Source organism: Phascolarctos cinereus, unplaced genomic scaffold (genome assembly GCF_003287225.1).
Source record: "Phascolarctos cinereus isolate Bilbo 61053 unplaced genomic scaffold, phaCin_HiC Scaffold_2;HRSCAF=192, whole genome shotgun sequence".
Classification (NCBI taxonomy): domain Eukaryota; kingdom Metazoa; phylum Chordata; class Mammalia; order Diprotodontia; family Phascolarctidae; genus Phascolarctos; species Phascolarctos cinereus.
The window spans coordinates 8,381,431-8,403,467 of NW_027555625.1; positions in this window are offsets into that span (position 1 = coordinate 8,381,431).

Sequence of the window (22,037 nt, forward strand, 5' to 3'; positions counted from 1 at the left end):
AACTACCAAAAATTATTTTATAGAGCTAGAAAAAATAATAACAAGATTCACTTGGAAGAACAAAAGGTCCAGAATATCAAGGGAACTAATGAAAAGAAATGCAGGGGAAGGTGGCCTAGCCATTCCAGATCTTCAATTGTATTACAGAAGTAATCATCAAAACTCCTTGGTACTGGCTAAGAAATAGAGTGATGGATGAGTGGAATAAGTTAGGTATGCAAGACACAATAGTCAATCACTATAATAATCTACTATTTGATAAATCCAAAGACCCCAGCTTCTAAGATAATAGCTCACTACTTGACAAAAACTGCAGGGAAAACTGGAAAAGAGAGCAGTAAATCAGCAGTAGATCAGCCACTGGTATGGGAATCACTCTTTTGCAAGTCAGAAGTTGAGGGGATCAGCCTCTTACATATTTAGCATAGTAGCTAAGATAAGTCAAATTGTTGGAGCCCATAACTACACCAATGCAGAAAAGTAAAGGCAGGATGGTGCCATTGTCACAGAATGTGGTTGTGGCTGGTGGAGCCCTAAGGCTTCCCCATCACCAAGTATTCTCTCATCCCTTGGAAGTTTGAGTCCTTCTCTCCAGCTTGGGAATTGAAGGTCATGGCCTACTCCAGGCAGAGTTGTGGTGGTTCTTGTTCATGTTCATGATGATGTGTCTGAAGGCAAGACATACATGCCACTGCTATCCATGACCAAAGCCTTGGTCATAGTGGTTTCCATTCACTAAACATTTTTATAGATCCTCATTAAAGTGGGCTTCCATTTCTAATGGAGTTTACCGTACTGGTTCTTTCATTTTGTAACTCTGAGACCTCAGGCTGCTAGGACTTTTGACTCTAAATGCTGTGATATTTTTGCATTATATAATATAGAATGAGCCTTAAAAATAGATATCCCATGCATTGTATTGGCATTCTCACAATTTGAAAAGAAAATTAAGAAATCCTACAGTGTATTGGGTGGACCTCCTATGGTGAACTTATAGAGGAAAATGGAAAAAAAAAAGTGAAGATAGATAGGTAGATTATAAGTTGCTAAGCAGGTGAAGCATTAAGTCTTACTAGCTGTCAGGGTACATGCTGTGTTAGGAATACAAATATAAATGGGAAAAAGATAGTCTCTGTACTGAAGAAACTTACATACTATTAGGGGAAAGCAAGAAATTAGAGGGAGTTGGAAAGGGTAAGTTGAGAAACATCCAGAGTCAGAAACAGAACCTGGAGAGAAATAAGCATGAATGGCCTACGTGTTTTCTTAAATGATTGTCCAGTGCAAGAGTCTGTCTATCAGAAGTGAGAGGCAGCTCTACAGCCATGGAAATATCTTGAGGGAAAAGGTATCCGAAGAAAAGGTGACAATGTCTGGAGAGTGCCAGGAACAGAGTCGTGAAGGAGGTCATAAAGAACGGCATGGGTGTGTTCAGCCCTGGTGGAGAGACTACCCCAATGGATGAGATCTTTGGTCCATTAGGATCCCAGAGTTTCTAGAATAGGACGCAGTTTCTAAAGCCAAGAAGAAGTTTAAGCAAATGGTTTACAGGAATATGAGGCAAGGACAACACTTTTGCCTCAGTGTTGGGACTGGGGAAATGTTCCTTCAAAGGGAATCTAAGGCAGGCCCTAAGAAGGCAAGGAAAGCTTTCAGCACAGAAATTCTAATTCTTTTGTGTGATATTTCCTGAGTCTCAGAAAGAATGAGGGATCAATGGATTTGTTCTCTGCGAAGCTGACCAGCTGAGCACTGGATGAACAAGTGGACTAGCCATGAGCACCTCTCAGGGTGGTGGCCCCAGGAGCAAGTGGGAGAGAAGAGCTCCAATATTCCATATTCTGAGATCCAAGTTTTCTTCTGACTTTAACATTCTATGTTTGTAGAGCCCTTCCAGCTGAGATCATCCAATGCTTAGGCACTGACCTAACACTACATAATTCTCCTGTCTCCTGCTACAGTCTAAAGCCCCAGTCTCATCAAAGGTGACCCGGCCTTATCCTGTGACTCAATGGAAGGTGAATCCCTATCATTTGTACTAGACTCTTCAGAGCAGGCCTGTTAATTTCCCTTAGGCAGAGTAAACACATCTTGACTTTATTCTTGCCTTCCCTGGAGTGGGAGAGCTGCATTCCAAGTGAAGCACAGGAATGAGTGCCTTTGTGGCACTAATCCAACCTTTTGGTTGTTTTGTTTTGTTTTTACTTTGTTTCCCCCGAAGTCTGAAAACTGGCAGGTCTACCTACTCCTCTTGGGGAGGTCTTGCTAGGCATGAGTCACTGGGAGCTCACAGCAGGTCCTTCTCCTTGGGGCCAACCAATACGGTCTGGGCCCAGAAGGGCAGACTGGCAAGACTCCATGTGGCTGGCTTTCTCTCTTTTTAACATCTGGATGCCTGTCTTTCAGAAAGGACAGCCTTGGCTTTTGAGCATGGAAGAAAGGTTCCTGGGGAAGGCAGAGAGACAATGAAAACTAGCTCCCATCTCTGTAGTGCTTTAGAATTTGCAAACACAGCCCAGTGATGTTTGTAAGATCATAGTATTAGAGCTAGACTTAGTCAGTCAGTCAAAGAATATTTATTGACGTGTACTATCTGCCAGTCACTGTACTGAGATCTGGGGATACCAAGAAAGGCAAAACTTCCCTGCCTACTCTCAAAGAGCTCAGTCTAATGGAGGATGTATTCAAGTAAATATGTACAAATAAGATATGAGTACACAGAATACCTTAGAGATAACCAGGTGAGGAAAAACACAAGCATGAAGGGGATCAGAAAAGACCTCTTGCAAGATTTATCCATTGTTCCATTGAGCAGCAAGCCTCCTCTATGAGACAAGTGTTGCGATTATATGTAGAAAACTTGAGGCAGTTCCTCATCTCAGAGAGCTTCCACTCTAAATGCAGGAGACAATATATAAAAGAGAATTCAGTTGCAGAGAAGATGGAAAGGCTTAGATATCCTAAGGGTACAGTAGCAGGGCTGATAAAGGTTTCTTAGGTCATATCTATATGTTCTGTCTGTTCCTGAAGGTCTCCAGTGTGTAGGGCTAGGGCAGAAGGTAAGCCCTGATGGATGTAAGGAAGCAGAGGCAGGGTAGATGGTAAGCTTGATGGTCCTCTATCTCCTCAGATGGAATAAAGTAATAGGAATAAAGAATCTAAGCAGTGGACAGCCTACGGTTGGGGGGGGGCATGAAGGTAATGTGTAAGGCCCTCCTCAACTTCCTACATGATGACAGGTCTTCCTATCTCCTTGATAGGCCAGATTAAGTCTTGTTTCCACTCAGTTTTGCTTCTTGTGAATGTAGGTACTATTATTCTCAGTTTTGACAATGGGGAACCTGAGGTTCATAGAGATGCTGACACAAAATGAACTAGTAGGGGAGCTTGTACTAGCTAATGCTTCTATGTGCTGGTTCACATGGATGCCTCTATGTGAAGAGTCTTCAGTGAGCTAGTCAAGAATGGAAAGGATTTCCTTGGAAGAGAGCTCTCCATCACAAGAGGTCTCTAAGCAGGGTCTGGGTGCCCACTGGTCAGGGGAATTCCAGGTGTTATTCCAATTGGGAGAAGATTTGTGACTTCTGAACCACTTCTTAGTTCAGAGATTGGATCTCATGGACCCAAGCGTGCAAAGATCACAGAAGCCCACAGTTGAAAGGAACCATGCAATCCAAGCCATAACTATTGAAAAGCAATCTTTCACCCTCTGCTTGGACATAAGTGAAAGTATACGAAAGTTAAGGAATTGGATATTTCATTGGGCATTTCCTTAAAGGATCATCCATGGAAGGTTAGCAGGGATTGACAACCTATCTGAAGCAGTAAGACAAGGCTTCCATTGTTCACTCCTTCTTGTAGGTGCAGTGGTGAATAGCTTTCTGCTAGGAACTTGAAGGCATGGGAAGGGGACCCAGTGCCTGGAAGCATACCTCCCCTCCTGAGAACCTGCCTCATTGACTCAAAGGAGCTAGCTTAGGAATTACTCTTCTCAAGTGATCTCATATTTGAAATATCCCTTCATTCCATTATGAATTTCCTAAGCATTTATTAAGTACCTTATATTCAACTGCTGTACATATATTTCTTTATTCATGCCATGTATGTTTTAATATATTCTGTGTACATTAATAGATGACCTTGTTACCATGCCTATTTGAATGCAAGCTCTTTGGGAGCAAGGATTCTTTCTTTCTTTGCAGCTCCAGCTTGTAACACAGTGCCTGGCACATAGAAAGCTCTTAATAAATACTTGTTGATTGATTGATATTAATGCCAATTAATTTTTATTTTGATCAATTGGATAATGTTAATAGCAGTCAATTGTTCTGTTTGCAGAGCACTACAATCTGTCTTTTGTGGCATAGTTGAATTAAGTTGAAGTCCTCCCATTATGGAGATCATGGCCTACTGACAGATTAGGTATCAGCATGGAGGACTGATTGGTACTTGGGCAAGGGACTTGGCTAGTCTGATGTGACTACATAGGACCACGGGAGGAACTTCTAGGGCCACATTTCTACTGGATACAAGGAAAATTCATTAACAACTTGAGCTGTCCATATGTGGAATGGGCTACCTCAGGAGGTAGTGAGTGCCTGATTCCCAGTGGATAACCAATTATTTGTCAAGGCCCTTTTGGGAGGCATTCATGTTTCATATGTGGGTTGGACTAGCTGATCTCCCTTCCCACCCTGAGATTCAATATCACTTTGCTTATTGAAAGAAAGGCTTGTGTTTCATGTCTGTCTTTGAATATCTGCTTGATAAATGTCTATTGAGCTGAATTCAATTGTGGTGGGAATGGGAAAGAAAGAAATGTGACAAGCCATGGAAGTTCTCTATATATAGAGAAGAAAAGAAAGAAAAATCTACAGAATCCTTGCAATTTTTATTGCATCCATTAACAGACATGGAGTTTCTTATATGTGACTTGGAGGATGGGGGCAGTCCTCTCTCATGCTTAATTTTCAATGTCCATTAAAAGAGCACTTTCTGCCACACTGGCTCCATCAATTCATATTGACTATGTGACCCCAGGGTGACTGTATCTGGGCTTTGCCCTCTCACGGCTGTGTTATTTAAAAATCCATCTCATTCTCCATTCATGATGGCTGAAAAGAGGCCAATCCCCCAAGGAGCCCACACCTTTTTGTGCTCATTTACTTTGAATAAACAGCCATCTCTTGGAAGCACTGAATCTCTGGGATCTAAGAGAGGTCAGAGGTCCTTGTGGGAACAAGAATTCATTTGATGACATCCTGAATAAAGGTTCATCAGTCTCTGGAGGTTTTCAGGAAAGGGGGAGCTACTAATTCCTGGGGGTAGCCTAGTCTCCTTCAGCATGTCAGAACGGTGTTTCTTTAAAAGCAGCCTAAAGCCACCTAAAACCTGTTCTTCCTGTTTATTTGTGTGACCAAAACCATAGTTCAGACTCATTAACTCTCACCTGGACATCCACAACAAGGTCATCCCCAGCCTTCTGTGTCCTCTCTAATCTACTTTGCTCCTGGCATGAGAATAAACTTTCTCATACACTAATAGGATCAATGCATACCAGAGAGGGTGGCCAATACAGCATGCCAATCCTGGCTCTGCCTTCTCTTCTTCCATCCCTTCTGTATGAATCTTTTATGTACCTATTCTTCCTCATTGGAATTTAAGCTCCTTTGAGGGAGGGACCGTGTTTTTGACTTTCTTTTCATTTCCACGTTATTTCCCTCATTAGGCCATGAGCTCCTTGAGGTCAGGTGATGTTTTTTGCCTTCTTTGTATCCCTAGTGCTTCACAAAATTCTGAGGTTGGGAGATAAATTAAGACATTATGATAGACCATCAGAGAGTTGATAGGGCCTTAAATTAGGGTAGTGGCTTTGTGTGTAGAGAGAAGTAGATGGATGAGAAGTAGGCTTAGCAACTGATTAGATATTGGGGAGTTGGAGAATACTGAGGAGTCAAGGATGACCCCAAGATTATGAATCTCTTGCCAGAAATAGTAACATTTGGAAGAGACATAGGTTTTTGGGAGAGATACTGTAATGATATATGCCATATTGATGGAAAGCCATCCATGTGCCTCTTGCACATGCTGAGCAATTTCCTTTGTTGCACTGAGAATGCAGAGTTAGAGGGGTAATGAGGATACTTGCCAGCCACTGTCCCAGAGCACAAAGTCCACAAAATGGTACCTGCCATAGCCACGAGGTGATCTTGGAGTAGGTTCTGGATATGCTTGGTGTCAGGTGAATTTTGCTTGCTCAGGTGGTTACAACCATCTAGAGACTCTGCTACCTAGAGCAGGAGAAGAGAGATTTGGAACCTGCACAGACTTAGGAGGCCAGTGGTGGGAGATGAGTAGTGGGCAATACCTGGTGAAGTGGCAATGTCAATCATGGGGAAGGTGACAGGTAACCCATGTTCCTCCTCTTTGATGAGTTACTCTTTGAGGTCATATCACAGACTACTTTGGAGGTTATTGATCTAATCCAATCCATAATCCGATTCATACTTCCAGTATGAACTTTTCCTTGTGCTTTCCCTAGGTACTCACAGCAGAAGCAATTTTTCTTACATCTGGGGTCCCTTAGCTCTAACTTTTATGTAACACTCTCTCTGACCTACTCTCTTAGTTAATGATCATGGGTGGGCAGCAGTTACCTCAGATTCAAGTGGTAAACACTTGGATCTAGACTCAGCATTATGATTGTTGAGCCCCTACTTCTGTGCTTTTCATTATTAGTTAATAGACACAATCAGCTTTTAGCAAAGTCATTTACTAAAAAGGTGTTGTAAAAAGAATATTTGTAAAACATGTCGCTCCCAGGTAACTGGAGCATACCTTACCAGAAAGACACATAATGTCAATGGGAAGATTGAGAAAATAAAAAAAAACCCTTAGAGTTATACAATAAAAATAAGGAACTCATCGCTAACATATGTATCAAGAATTAATGAGACTTATGGCTTGGAAGTTGTTTTTCTCTTTTCATCATCTCTATGCGATTCCAGGTACATTGTCACTGCTGGGTTGGTGATCACTTAGTTTCACAGAGTTGACTCCTTTCCACAGTGCAAATAGACTGTCAGGGCTATCTCTCTCAAGTTGGTAGCTGGTTCTTTTCTCTGCTCCAGGGTTCCAATTACTCAAAGCTTCTTCCCTCAGCGACTTCTTTTTCTTTAACAGTGTCCATCTGGAGTGAACCTTTATTATCTCATTTTTTTTCCTTTTTCAGTCAAATGACCCCTAGAACTGCTGAATGGGCTGTCTTGTGCTCTGCTGTTAATTCCCATGGCTAATTAGGGTGTGTGCACATGGTAGAAATCCCCTTCTCTCTTCCTCTGGGTCCCACCATGGAGCTTCTCCACAGAATATTCTTGATCTGCAATCCTGGCTTGGAATTCTCTCTAAGTCTTAGCACTTAAAGCCCTGTAAAGGTATTTAGATGCCTAATAAAGTTGATCCCTTCAAACCCATCAGAGGAAGAGGTCTCTACTTCAAAAAAATGATGACTTGATGTGGCCTTGATTTTATATTTATATTTTTAAAATCTCATCACCTGTGATTAAATATTATTACCACATCAATATAGTTGAAAGTGATTATATTCCAATTCTCTTAAACATTCATTGTTTATTACTTCTTTCATTTATTCAACAAAAAATTATTAAGCATGTACTATATGCTAGCCACAGGCTATGTGATGGAAGGATAAAAAGCTGGAGGTGGAGTCAAGAACACCTGGATTTAAGTCCCAGCTTTTCCGCATACTGACTGTGTGAATCTGGAAAAAACATCCCTCAACTTCTGAGTGCCTCAGCAATTATTTAAGAGTGTATGTTGTAGAGAAGATGCCCATTTGCACTCATAGAGGAATTTCTTTGTAATTTTGCTACTTTCTACACAGATGAAATCAGAGGTCTTATGTTAAAATATAACAAAAACAACCAAATGAATTTTCAGGTATAATACTAATCACTGCCCTAATCTGATGACTTACTAGCCATTTTTGTCCAGTTGTTATTGCCTTTATTATATTGCAAACTTGGATCAGGCATCATTCTTGCTTGTACGTTCAGTGCTGAGACTAGGAATTTACATGGACTGAGAACCGCATAAATAGTTGTTGAATGAAACCCTTCATTCATTTGAATCTGTCATTCATGTGGACATGAGTGGAAAAATGCCTTTCAGAAACAGGGAGGGAATATTCCTGCTGTCCTCTGCCCTGGTCAGACCATAACTAGAGTTTTGTGTTCTGGGCACTATATTTTAGGAAAGACCGAATGAATATAGAGAATGACCACAGGAAGGCAATCAGGGTAGTGAAAATCCTTGAGTCCCCTTGAACCTCTCATAGCATATGAGAGTCAGCTGAAGGAACTAAAGGGTATAGTTTTTTTTTCCTCTTTTTTAATAATTAATTTTTAGTTTTCAAAATTCACTTCCATAAGATTTTAAGTTTTAAATTTTCTTACCCTCTCTCTCCTCCCCCCTCACATGCAATCTCATATAGTCTCTACTTATGCATTCATATTAAGCATATTTTTCATTACTCATGATGTAAAGAAGAATTAGAGCTAATGGGAGGAACCATGGAAATGAAGCAATAAAACAAAACAAAGAAAAGGAGAGCAAATTGTATGCTTCCATCTGCATTCAGATTCCATAGTTCTATCTCTGGATGTGGATATCATTTTCCCTTGAGTCTTTTGAAGTTGTCTTAGATCCTTGCATTGCTGAGAAGAGCTAAGTCTATCAAAGTGGCTGTTACTGTGTACAGCATTCTCTGGTTCTGCTCACTTCACTTAACATCAGTTCATATAAGTCTTCATATATTTTTTTCTTAAGTTTGCCTGCTCATCATTTCTTATAGCACAATAGTATTCCATTATATTCATATACCACAACTTATTCAGCCATTCCACTACTGATGGGCATCCCTTCAATTTCCTATTCTTGGCTACCACAAAAAGAGCTGCTATAAATATTTTTGTACATGTGGGTCCTTTTTCCCTTTTTTATGATCTCTTTGGGATACAGCCTAGAAGTGCTATTGCTGGGTCAAAGGATATCCACATTTTCATAGCTCTTTGTGCATAGTTCCAAATTGCTTTCCAAAACAGTTGGATCAGTTCACAACTCCACCAAGAATGCATTAGTGTTTTAATTTTCCCATATCTTCTCCAACATTTATCGTTTTCCTGTTTTGTTATGTTGGCAAATCTGATAGGTGTGATGTAGTACCTCAGAGTTGTTTTGACTTTCATTTCTTTAACAAATAGTGATTTAGAACATTTTTCATATGACTGTATATAGCTTTAATTTCTTCCTCTGAAAACTTCTTGTTCATATCCTTTGACCATTTATCAATTGGAGAATGACTTGTATTCTTATAATTTGACTCAGTTCTCTATATATTTTAGAAATGAGGGCTTTACCAGAGACACTGGTTGTAAAAATTCTTCCCCAGTTTCCTGCTTCCCTCCTAATCTTGGTTTCATTGTCTTCATTTGTGCAAAAACTTTTCAATTTAATGTAATCAAAAATTATCCATTTTGCATTTTATAATGTTCTCTAACTCTTGTTTGCTCATAAATTCTTCCCATCTCCATAGATCTGAAAAGCGAACTATTCCTTTCTATCATAGCTTCCTTATAGTATCAGTCTTTGTGTCTAAATCCTGTGCCCATTTGGACTTTATCTTGGTATATGTTGATCTACACCCAGTAGTTTCTGCCATGCTCTTTATCAGTTTTCCCAGCAGTTTTTATTAAATAGTGATTTCTTATCCCGGAAGCTAGAGTCTTTTGATTTAACAAATAGTAGATTAGTATAGTCATTGATTGTTGTCTTGTATACCTAAGGTATGCCATTGATCCACCACTCTATTTCTTAGTCAGTACCAAGTAGTTTTGATGATTGCTGCTTTGTAATACAACTTAAGATATGGTACAGCTAGACCACCTTCCCTTGCTTTACTTTTCATTAGTTCCTGAGATATTCTGCACCTTTTGTTCTTCCAGGTGAATTTTTGTTATTGTTTTTTGTAGCTTTATACAATATTTTTTTTTTTGGTAGTTTGATTGGTATGGTAATGGATAAGTAAATTAGCTTAGGTAGAATTGTCTTTTTTATTATATTAGCTTGGCCTACCCATGAGCAATGGATGTTTTTCCAGTCATTTAGATCTAACTTTATTTGTGTGAAAAATGTTTCGTAATTGTGTTCATATAGTTCCTGAGTTTGTTTTGACAGGTAGATTCTCAAATATTTTATAATATCCACAGTAAATTTAAATGGAATTTCTCTTTCTATGTCTTGCTGTTAGGTTTTGTTAGTAATGCCGATGTAGAAATGCTGATGATTTATGTGAGTTTGTTTTATAGCCTGCAACTTTACAAAAGTTGTTTATTATTTCAAGTAATGTTTTACTTCATTCTCTAAGCATACCATCATATCATCTGCAAAGAGTGATGGCTTTGTTCCTTCTTTGCTTATCCTAATTCTTTCAATTTCTTTTTTCTTCTGTAATTGCTAAAGCTAACATTTCTAGTACAATATTGAATAACAGTGGTGATTATGGAAATCTTTGTTTCACCCCCAATCTTATTGAAAATGCTGCTAGTTTATCCCAATTACATATAATGTTTCCTAATGGTATTTTGATGGGTGGAACCCATTATTTTAAGGAAGACTCCATTTATTCTCATGTTTTCTCATGTTTTTAATAGGAATGGTTTTTGTATTTTGTCAAAAGCTTTTTCTGTATCTATTGACATAATCACATAATTTCTGTCAGTTTTATTGTTGATATGATCAATTATGCTGATAGTTTTCCTAATATTGAACCAGCCCTGCATTCCTGTTATAAATCCTACCTGGTCATAGTGTATTATCCTGGAGATAGGCTGTTGTAATGTCTTTGGTAATATTTCATTTAGAAATTCTCCACCTACATTCATTAGGGAAATTGGTGTATAATTTTCTTTCTCTGTTTTGGCTCTTCCTAGTTTAGGTATCAGCAACATATTTGTGTCATAAAAATAATTTAGTAAGACTCCTTCACCTATTTTCTTAAATAGTTTATATAGTATTGGAATTACTTAAATGTTTGATACAATTCACTTGTAAATCCATTTGGCCCTGGAATTCTTTCTTGGGGAATTCATTGATGGCTTATTCAAGTTCTTTTTCTAAAATGGGATTGTTTAAATATTTTGTTTCCTCCTCCATTAATCTGGACAATATATATTTTTGTAAATATTCATCCATTTCACTAAAATTGTCAAGTTTATTGGCATAGAGTTGGTCAAAAAAGCTCCTAATTATTGTTTTGATTTCCTCTTCATTGGTGGTGAATTCACCCTTTTTAATTTTGATGCTAGTAATTTGCTTTTCTTCTTTCTTTTTTTAAATCAAATTAACCAAAGGTTTTACTATTTTATTGTTTTTTCTCATAAAACCAGCTCTTAGTTTTATTTATTACTTCAACAATTTTTAATTTCAATTTTATTAATCTCTCCTTTGGTTTTCAGAATTTCTAATTTAGTATTTAATTGAGGATTTTTAATTTGTTCTTTTTCTAGCTTTTATTTTTAGTTGCATGCTCAGTTCATTGATTTCTTTTTCTCTATCTTTTTCATGTAAGCATTTAGAGATATAAAACTTCCCCTAAGGACCACTTGCACTACATCCCAGAAATTTTGGTATGTTGTCTCATTATTAGCATTCCCTTGGATGAAGTTATTCATTGTTTCTATGATTTATTATTTAGTTTCCAATTAACTTTTAGTCATTCTTTCCGTAGTCCTGTAATTTTTATTGTATCATGATTTGAAAAGGATGCATTTAATATTTCTGCATTTCTGCATTGAACTGTGAGGTTTTTATCCCCTAGTGCATGGTCAATTTTTATGCAGGTGCCATGTACCTCTGAGAAAAAAGGTGTATTCCTTTCTGTTCTCATTCAATTTTCTCTAGAGGTCAACCATATTTAATTTTATAAAATTCTATTCATCTTAATTTCTTTCTCATTTATTTTGTGGTTAGATTTATCTAGTTCAGAGAGGGGGAGGTTGAGGTCCCCCCATCAGTACCATTCTGCTGTCTATTTCTTCATCTATCTCCCTTAAATTCTCCTTTAAGTATTGGACGCTGTAATACTTGTGCATGTATGTTTAGTAATGATATTACTTCATTATTTATGGTACCTTCTAGTAGGAGGCAGTTTCCTTCCTTATGACTTTTAATTAGATCTTTTTTTGCTTCTGCTTTGTCTGAGATCAGGATTGCTACCCCTGCTTTTTTTTTTTAACTTCAGCTGAGGCATAATATGTTCTGCTGCAGCCTTTTACTTTTCCTCTGTGTATATCTCTCTGCTTCAAATGTGTATTTTGTAACAACATATTGTAGGATTGTGGTTCTTAATCCACTCTGCTGTCCACTTCTGTTTTATAGGAGAATTCATTTTATTCACATTCACAGTCATGGTTACTACCTCTGTCATTGTCTCCATCCTATCCCTCCTCCGCCCATTTATGCTTTTCTCTCTCCTTTCTCCATTTCCTTCCTTACTAGAGTTTTGCTTTCAACCACTACCTCCCTCAGTCCGTCCTTCCTTCTGTTAGTCCCCTCCCTTTTCTTCTCTTTATCCTTTCTATTTCTTTTTTCTCTTCTATTCACCCCCTCCCTTTTCTTTCCCCTTTCCTCTCCTACTTTCTGTAGGGTAAGTTAGATTTCTATACCTAACTAATTACGTTATTCCTTCTTTGAACCAAATCTGATGAGAGTAAGGTTCAAATAATGCTCATCTCACTCCCTTGTTTCCTTATACTGTATAATGTTTTTGTGCCTTTTCTTCCTCCTCCTTTCCACTTCTCCCAGTACAATCCCTTTTCATCACTTAATTAGATTTTTTAACATCACATCAGAGTCAACTTTTTTCCATGCCCTCTGTCTAAGTAAACCCTTTTAAATGCCATAATAACATCACAATTCTCCAGAGTCACAAGTGTCATCTTCCCTTGTAGGGATGTAAAGAGTTTGCCCTTATTAATAATATGTTTTTTTTTCTTTCCTGTTTACCTTTTTATGCCTCTCGTATCTTGTATTTGAAGGTAAAATTTTCTGTTGAGCTCTGGTCTTTTCATCAGGAAGGTTTGGAAGTCCCCTATTTCATTGAATGTCCATCTTCTCTCTAAAAGATTATGCTCAGTTTCACTGTAGTTGATCCTTGGTTGTAATCCAATTTCCTTTGCTTTACTGAATATCATATTCCATGCCCTCCAATCTTTTAATGTAGAAGCTGCAAGGTCCTGTGCAGTCCTGACTGTGCTTCCATGATATTTAAATTGTTTTTTTCTGACTGCTTGCAGTATTTTGTCTTTGATCTGGTAATTTTAGAATTTGGCTATAATATTCCTTGGTGTTTTCAATTGGTTATCTCTTTCAGGAGGTGATTGGTGAATTTTTTCATGAGTATTTTACCCTCTAATTCTAGGACCTCAGGGCAGTTTCCTTTGATGATTTCCTGAAGTATATTGTCCAGGCTACTCTTTTCATTGTGGTTTTCAGGTAGGCCAATAATTTTTAAATTGTCTCTTCTGGTTATATTTTCCAGGTCCATTGTTTTACCAATGAACTATTTCATATTTTCTTCTATTTTTTTCATTCTTTTGTTTCTGACTGATTTTTGATCTCTCATAGAGTCATTAGCTTCTACTTGCTCCATTCTAATTTTAGAAAATTGTTTTCTTCTATTAGATTTTGTACCTCCTTTTCCATTTGGCCCATTTTATTTTATTTTATTTTATTTTATTTTATTTTATTTATTTATTTTAGGCAATTGGGGTTAAGTGACTTGCCCAGGGTTACACAGCTAGTAAGTGTCAAGTGCTCAATCTAAGGCTGGATTTGAACTCAGGTCCTCCTGACTTCAGGGCCTGTGCTCTATCCACTGCACCAACTAGCTGCCCCACCCATCTTACTTTACAGGAAGTTCTTTTCTTCAGTGTACGTTTTCCCCCCATTTCACCAATTGTATTTTTAAGAACTTGTTTTCCCCACTTAACTTTTGTCTTTCTTTTTTCAAGCCGTTGACTCTCCCTTGCATACCTCTCATTTCATTTTCCAATTTTTCTTCTACCTCTCTTATTTGACTTTTAAAGTCCTTCTTGAGGTCTTCCAAGAAGGCTTTTTGGGCTTGAGACCAGTTCGTATCACCCTTTGAGTTTTTGGATGTGGGTATATTGACAGTGTTCTCCTCTTCTGGATTTTTGCTCTGATCTTCCCTGTTCCTGTAATAAGAATCTATGGTAATTTTTTTTTGCCTATTTCCTGAATTTTTTTTAAGGTTGAGCTCTCCTGCTGAAACACAGACGGCACTTACCCAGACTTCTTTTCCTGCTCACCGTGCCCTTGCACTTGAATGTTTGGCTTCTGCTGGCCTGGGCCTTGTAAAGGGTCGTTTTGCTGCTGGAGGATGTCTGTCAGCCTGGAGCTTTGACTCCTGGAGTTGTGCTTCCCAGAGCTGTGCTGAGACACTGGTGACTTAGCTGCTGGAGAATGCATTCAATTGTGGTGGTTTCCTGAGCTGTTGTCTACTAGTTCCTCTGCCTGTACTAAGGCTCTTGGGGGTCCTGCTGTTGGCACTTGCCTGCTCACCTATCCTGGGTCTTAAGATCTCCCCCTGGTATTTTCGGGTGGGGTTTGCTGCTGGCTTGCAGGGAAATCTTCCATCCTGTACACTGTTCCCCCCACTCAGAGGGAGAGGGGTCTTTCCCATTCATCCCCTAAGCTTCCTAGGCTACAATAGTTCTGTGCCCCATCTTTATGCTAGTAGCTCAGCTGTTCCAGGGTTTTTCCTGGATTAATATTTTCTGGGATTTCAGAGGTCAGTAAGGGAGGGTGAGAGCAACTTACTTTTTACTCAGTTATCTTGGCTCCTGAAAGTGGAACCTTTTGAAGTGTTTAGTATTGAGAAGTGAAGACTTAAGACCTGATAACTTTCTTCAAGTATTTTTGGCAGGATTTGACTTGTAGTTGACCCTAGAGGACAGAAGTATGAGTTTTAGCTCTGATACATGTGAGCTGTGTGACTTGCGATCTTAACATTGAGGTATATTATTTAAAGCTTGATGGATTATCTAGAAGGATCTTACACTTGCTATTTCTCTTTCTTTTCCCACAAACTCAGTTCCTTTCTTTAAACTACAAAATGGTCTGATTTCTGTATTATCACCTTTAGAAGGCTTGTTCCCATATAGTCAGCAAGAATTTTCAAGGAATTTGGTATTTAATATAAATCCTGCAAATATTAATTCATTTATTAATTTAGCAAGTATTCATCATATGTCTAATATGTTCTAGTCACTGAGAATAGAAACATAAAAATAAAAAGTCCACCTTTTCAAGAAGCTTCTATTTTATTGGATGAAACAACAAATACAAAGGTAAGTAAATATGAGAAAAAAGCCAAATAATTTCCAAGGAAAAGGAGGGGATAAGTATAACCTCTTCTAAATAGTGGCACTTGAGCTAAGCCTCAAGGAAGCTAAGGATTCTAAATGGTGGGGGGGAGAAGGGAGCACATTACTTGCAGGAGGCCTAGCACATGCAAAGGCAAAGAGGTGGGAGATATGATAGAGTATTTGGACAAATGTAACTAGGTCAATTTCAATGTAATATAGAATATATGAAGAGAAGGAACACCCACTAAGCTGGGAAAAATAGTTCAAAGGTAATTATGAAGGTTTTTCAGCACAAAAAAGAGGATTTGTGTTTTAGGGAATCTCAGTATATTCTTAAGGAGGGAAGGGAAGTGGGGATCAGACACATGCCTTATGAGTTTCGATTTGGCAGCTGTGAGGAGTGTGGATTAGGAAAGTAAGTAGATGATTCAAAAGCTGTTCTCACCATTAAGGAGAGGCTAAGACCTGACATAGACTGAAGGTTGTGTTATGTGAATGGGAAAAATGGGGATGGATTTGCGAGCTAACATGAAGAAATAACTAAGAAGAACTGGAAACTGACTAGATTGGGCATGGTGGTAGTGGGGGAGAGGGAAGTGTTGAGGATAATTCCAATGTCACAGACCTAAATGAATAGAAGGATAGAGATACCTTCTTGATATCAACAAGTTAGGTAGGTGTAGAGGGAAGACTTGTGTTTTTTTTTTTTTGAGGGGCAAGAATGGTTGGAAGAGAATATGATGAGTTATGTTTGGGATGTGTTGATTTTGAGACTGGCATTAAGTGCCTCTTTCTATTGCTAATTACTCAACTTTTGTGAACTTAGGAAAGTCATTTTCCCTACTTTCTAAATCTTAGATTCCTCTGATTTAAAATGAGATCACTGAATTAAATAGTCTCTAAGGGCAGCTAGGGGTACAATGGAGGAGTCAGGAAGATATGAGCTCAAATTCACTCTTAGACACTTACTAGCTGTGTGACCATGGGCAAGTCACTTAACCTTGTTTGCTTCAGTTTCTTCAAATGTAAAATGAGCTGGAGAAGGAAATGACAAGTCACTTCAGTATCTTTGCCAAGAAAACTCCAAATAGGATCATGAAGTGTCAGATATAACTGAAAATGACTGAACAACAAAAGTCAAGTCATCCTTTTATTAGGCATCCCCAATCATTGTGGCACATCACACACACACACACACACACACACACACACGGTATTTATATCTTTGTATTTATTCACATCAAATCTCAAAGGTAGATCCCAGGATCTCCAAGAGTAGACAGGGTTTACATGGGCTGATTTCAGAAGATTTATTCATTAAACAAGTATTTCCTAAAACAGCACTTTCATGAAAGCACATGTTTCTACACCGGGGGCTATTTTAAGTTCAAATGTTTCTGCTAATCTTTGAGAAGGCTGATTTAATCCCCTTGAAGCATCAGAACCTTCTGTGTTGAGCGTTCTTGCTGAAGACCAATGATCTTATTAGCAGCATAATCCCGCACTTGGAGATTCACAAGAAATTAAAATGCATAACTTCTGATTACCCAAAGGGTTAGACTGAGCGGTCTGGAGGAACAGAAGATTGTTAGAACTGCATAAGTGTCCTTTCAAAGAGGTCCTTTGTTTCTCTCTCTATTTCTAAGAACTTTTTTCTTTGCTGATTTTAAGTGAAGATGTGTTCTTTTACTAATGGCACAATGACTTATGGGAATGATGATGGAGATGATGTTTGTGGTGATAATGGTCCTAACTATGATGCTCATGCTTATGATGCTGATGACAATAGTAGGAGCCATGCTGAGAATGATCATGATTGTGGTGGTGGGGATATTGGCAGATCACATTTCTTTATCACTTGAAAATTTGCCAAGTGCTTTCCTCATAGTTACCCTGTGAGATTGGCCTACAAGGATAATTAACTCCATTTTATAGATTAGGAAACTGAGGTATGCTCAAGAGGAAAAATATCCCTCTATGCAGTTACACAGAGTATATCAGAAGGAGAAATTGGGATCAGTTTTCCTTTTCTCACACCATGGGACCTCTCTTATAAGGCCTTACTATAATTTAATGAAATTTAACACATTATTTTTTTTTGAGTACTAAGTATGTGCCAGGCATAAGAACGGCAGGCACCTGGCCTTCTAGTAGATAGCTGGGGTTCCAGTTGTACCTCTGACACTTACAGGTTATGGGACCACTCACAATTCTCAAACCTCTTGGTGCCCCAGTAAGCTCTTTCAGACTTTGGATTTCAGATGAACTACAGTCTGAATTACTAGAGTTTTTCTATCAGGAGTTGTCTTATAAAAAACCCAAAGATCTACAAAAGAAAATGCCAAGAAAAATTCTAAGCAAAAGGGATGCAAAGAGAGAAACCAGACAGTCCTGATCTCCAGGAACAAAAGGCATTCCTTCCACTAAAGAGCTATGTTCTAAGACTGGCATCAGGGTAAGGTACCACTCTAGAAAACTGAGATGGCTGGAGGCTGGGAGTCAAAGGCCATGCTATCTGTATCCAGGTAGGGGATGGGCTCTCATAAAGGACAAAATAAGACTTATGGAGCTTGGACTGAGAAAGCAGAATGAGGAATAATGTGTGAAAGTTCTTGAGAAACAGAATTTTTGCTCAATCTAAGGAAATACTTGCTTGTTTGTTTTTTCTAATGATCAAAAAGCCAAATAGTCTGCCTCAGTTGTTGGTGTGGTGTTTCACTTCATTAAGCCCTTTAAGCAAAGAATGGATGATCCCTCTTTGCAGAGGCCTTGTTCAGTATGGGTTGGCCATAGTGACCTCTGCTTGCAACCCTGCCCCACCTAAAGATTCAGTAATTTGGAATACAAAGCTTAAATTCCAACTCTCTCTCCTAGTAGACCAGCCACTTCTTCTCTCTGGGCCTCAGGCTGGGGTTTGGACTGCGTTTTCTGTAAGTTAATAAGCTGCCACCAGAAGTTACTCTCCCAGCAGGAGTTGTGAATGAGCCTGAGCTGTCCTTGTCTATTAAGGGCAAGACCTCTATCTACCAAAGGATCTTTTAAAGTGGTGTCTATCAGAGTACGTGATGGACAGACCCTCATTACATGAGCCTGATGTTTTTTTTTTTTAGGAAATCGACAGACCATGAAGTACCTGCACTTGAATGGACTAACCAGGAGAAATCCCTGGGTCAGTTCAAATATACCCACATATAAAAAATGACTGAGATATGATGACAATAGCACCCTTCACAATGGTCCTAAGGATATAAAGCAGACAATGATTTCTGTGGGGAGAATGCTATGAATGCCTTTCCTGGTCTCATTTGGACTTATGGTGACATAAAATCACACAAACTTTCCAACTGCTAGATGAACAAAGACACAGTGGTCTATCATTTGCTAAAAAAAAAAAAAAAGAAAAATCAAAAACAAAAAAGTGCGTATGCATTCATATGTATGCCATGTAGACAAATATATAATCATAAATAGGGACATACATGTGTATGATTGCTATGTGCTTGTAAGTATATACACACATATGTTTATATGTATGTATATGGTGTTTTTCATAACATGTGACTCAATGGTGCTTTTCCTGTTATATGATTCATACACAGACATATACTCCTATACGTGTATATAGGCTATACCCATAATCACAGAGAAATGGGCATACAACAAACCATATGTATATACATATATATCTGTGATTACACACAGACACACAGACACACACACACACACACACACACACACACACACACACTACTTAACAGAGCAAGTTGAACCCCTTTACAGCAAGAATGCAAATCACCTTCAGGGCAGGGTCTATTTTGTTTGTGTCTTTCCATACTTAACATCTACCACAAGTTTCTAACAGGTAATTACTTAACAAAAGTTTGATTCAATCTCCTTTGCTAGAATCTTTTGCTCTCCTCATAGTATATTTAATTCTGTACATTCTTTTCTCTGGTTAGATAGTACGCTCTCTGAGGATACGTAAGGACTAATTCTTATTTCTTCATTTTTTGCCCCCTTTCCTTTCTGCTTTTCCAAGCATGACTTCTTATGGTATTTAGTGCCTCTCTCAGAATTTAAATGAATTGCTAAGCTCTTTGAAAGGTGTCATTGGAGAAATTATATATATATATATATATATATATATATACATACATATATATGTATATATATGTATATATATATGCACACACACATATATACACACACACACATATACACACACACATACACACACACACACACACATATACACATATATATGACATGATCTCCCAGGGGACATTTAATGAACTGTGACCAGATAGAAATAGAGGCAAGGACAAGCCTTAGAGAAGACAAAAGGCCTGGTAAATAAAAATAGGTCAACTACTCAAGACAAAAATCTTTACTTTCCAATGTCAGATGCCATGTCTTCATTGCTCTTAGCTCCCGGATCTGCTCTTGCTCATTAAGCACAGTGGGTAACACAATTGAATCCATTGCCCTGGTTCAGAGACTGACATTTTATAAATATGTGATCCCCACTCTGGACGGCTTCTGTTCCAGACTGAGGGCCCCATGACAGGGAGCTCATCTAGCCTCCATCAGTTCACAGCAGGTGACCCTGAAGCATGGGGAGGCCTTGTGACTATGCAGCATCACAAAAGGATTAGCTGAATTTCTAGAGTTTAACCTTGGCCTTGTTTCTGAATGAATGTGTGATCTAATAAAGTCTCTCAGAACTTGGAAACCCAGCATGGAGAAGGAGGAGTGCTTCTATACTGGACTAGCAGGCAAAGGACCTGGAATCTTACCCCATTTTGTTGTTTAATCTTTCTAATTGCCATAGGGAGGTTACTCAGTTCCTCTGGATCTTTGTTTTCCCAACTGTAAAGTGTTAGATTTGGACTAGATAACTTCCTAGGTCCCTTTCAATGTTGATATCCTCTCTTGGTTGTTTTTAAGGTTCCTTTTAACATTTTCTGTTCTAAGGTCCTTCTCATCTCTGCCACTGTACCACACATAGCATTAAGTACTGTCAGAAATAGGAGAAGTCGTTGGGAAATGAGGCAGTTTCAATTTTCTAAACTTAAACTTCAACCTAAAATAATCCCAAAGTTATTATTTTAACTGTTTTTGATAGGAATCCTCATATTATTAAACTCCTTACACAGTATTGAGTCTGGGTCAGTATTTGAGACAATTCCCAGCTTTGCCAAGTATTACCTGCTTGAATTTGGGCATGCAACTTTCACTCTCTGGGATTCTTCAATTTCTTTTAGGTGATTGGGGGTTAAGTGACTTGCCCAGAGTCACACAGCTAGTAAGTGTTATGTGTTTGAGGCCAGATTTGAACTTCAGTTCTCCTGACACAAGGACCAATGCTGTATCCACTGCACCACCTAGCTGCCCCTAATTCTTCAATTTCTTTAACTTGAGAGAAATCATCAATTGTGCCCATTAAATCTCTATGATAAAATAAGAAATCCAGAATTTAGAGGGAATTAACACAGATAAATAACATTAAACATGATTCCCCACTAAAGAGTGCCCAAAAGTTATGGAATCAGAAGAAGAAATAAAAACTATCAACAATCATATAAAATATTGCTCCAAATACCCAACATAAGAGAAATGAAAAATAAAATAATTCTAATGATTCACTTCAAATCCTTAAAATTGTCAAATAGAATAATAAACAGAAATATTTGTAAGGGAGGAGGTTTTTCCTGAGTAACCTCACTTGTAGTCTCAGAAGACCCAGGATGTAATCATAAAGTGTTAATGAGATATTAAGCTTACTGCAGAGATGTAAACATATCTCTGATTAAGTCCAGAAGAGGATAGCAGATTCAGCTAAGCATACAAATTAGCCACACCTCTGAAGGCTTTAACCAGGTAAGAACTAGATGAATTTCAGAGTTTGTAAGTTGGAGACATTGAAAAATGAGAACAGCTTATGGAGGAGACTGTGAAGGGGGAGGTTCTCTCTCCTCACCTTTACTCTACATTGGGCATAGAGTTTTGAATGAGAACCACTGGATCAGTGGAAGATACAGACTAGGAGCAGAGATACAAATGCCAGGCTGATACAAAGAGAAAGTCACTTGAGACAAAGAACAATTTTAAGGAATGTGATACTTGGAAGCAAAGAAGAGAATCAGGTTGTAGAGAGATGTGGACCATAAGAACAAAGCTGAGCAATCTGCCCAATAGAGACATTACACCCAAGTGGAATTATGTAAAGGTTTTACAGAGACAGAAAGGACTCCTAGCCAAGAGATGATTATAGTACTTTATATGTGGTATGATCATGGCAGTGACTTACAGACCCTATATACAGAAAGTCTGGCACATAGTAAGGCTTACTGTGTGTTAGATAAGTTAATGAATAAAGTAATGTCAAGCTCCCCATCCTCTACAGTATCTCAGCTATTGGATGGTGGCTTGTGTAATCAATCTTGGAAACATCCATGCTCAGCCATGTGTGAATTATACCTCATCTTCCCCCACCTCCTATTTTTTTTTGTTCATTTCAGCATAATGCCTTGAAGTGAATATAACTCTCATAACATTTTAGCAAAGTGG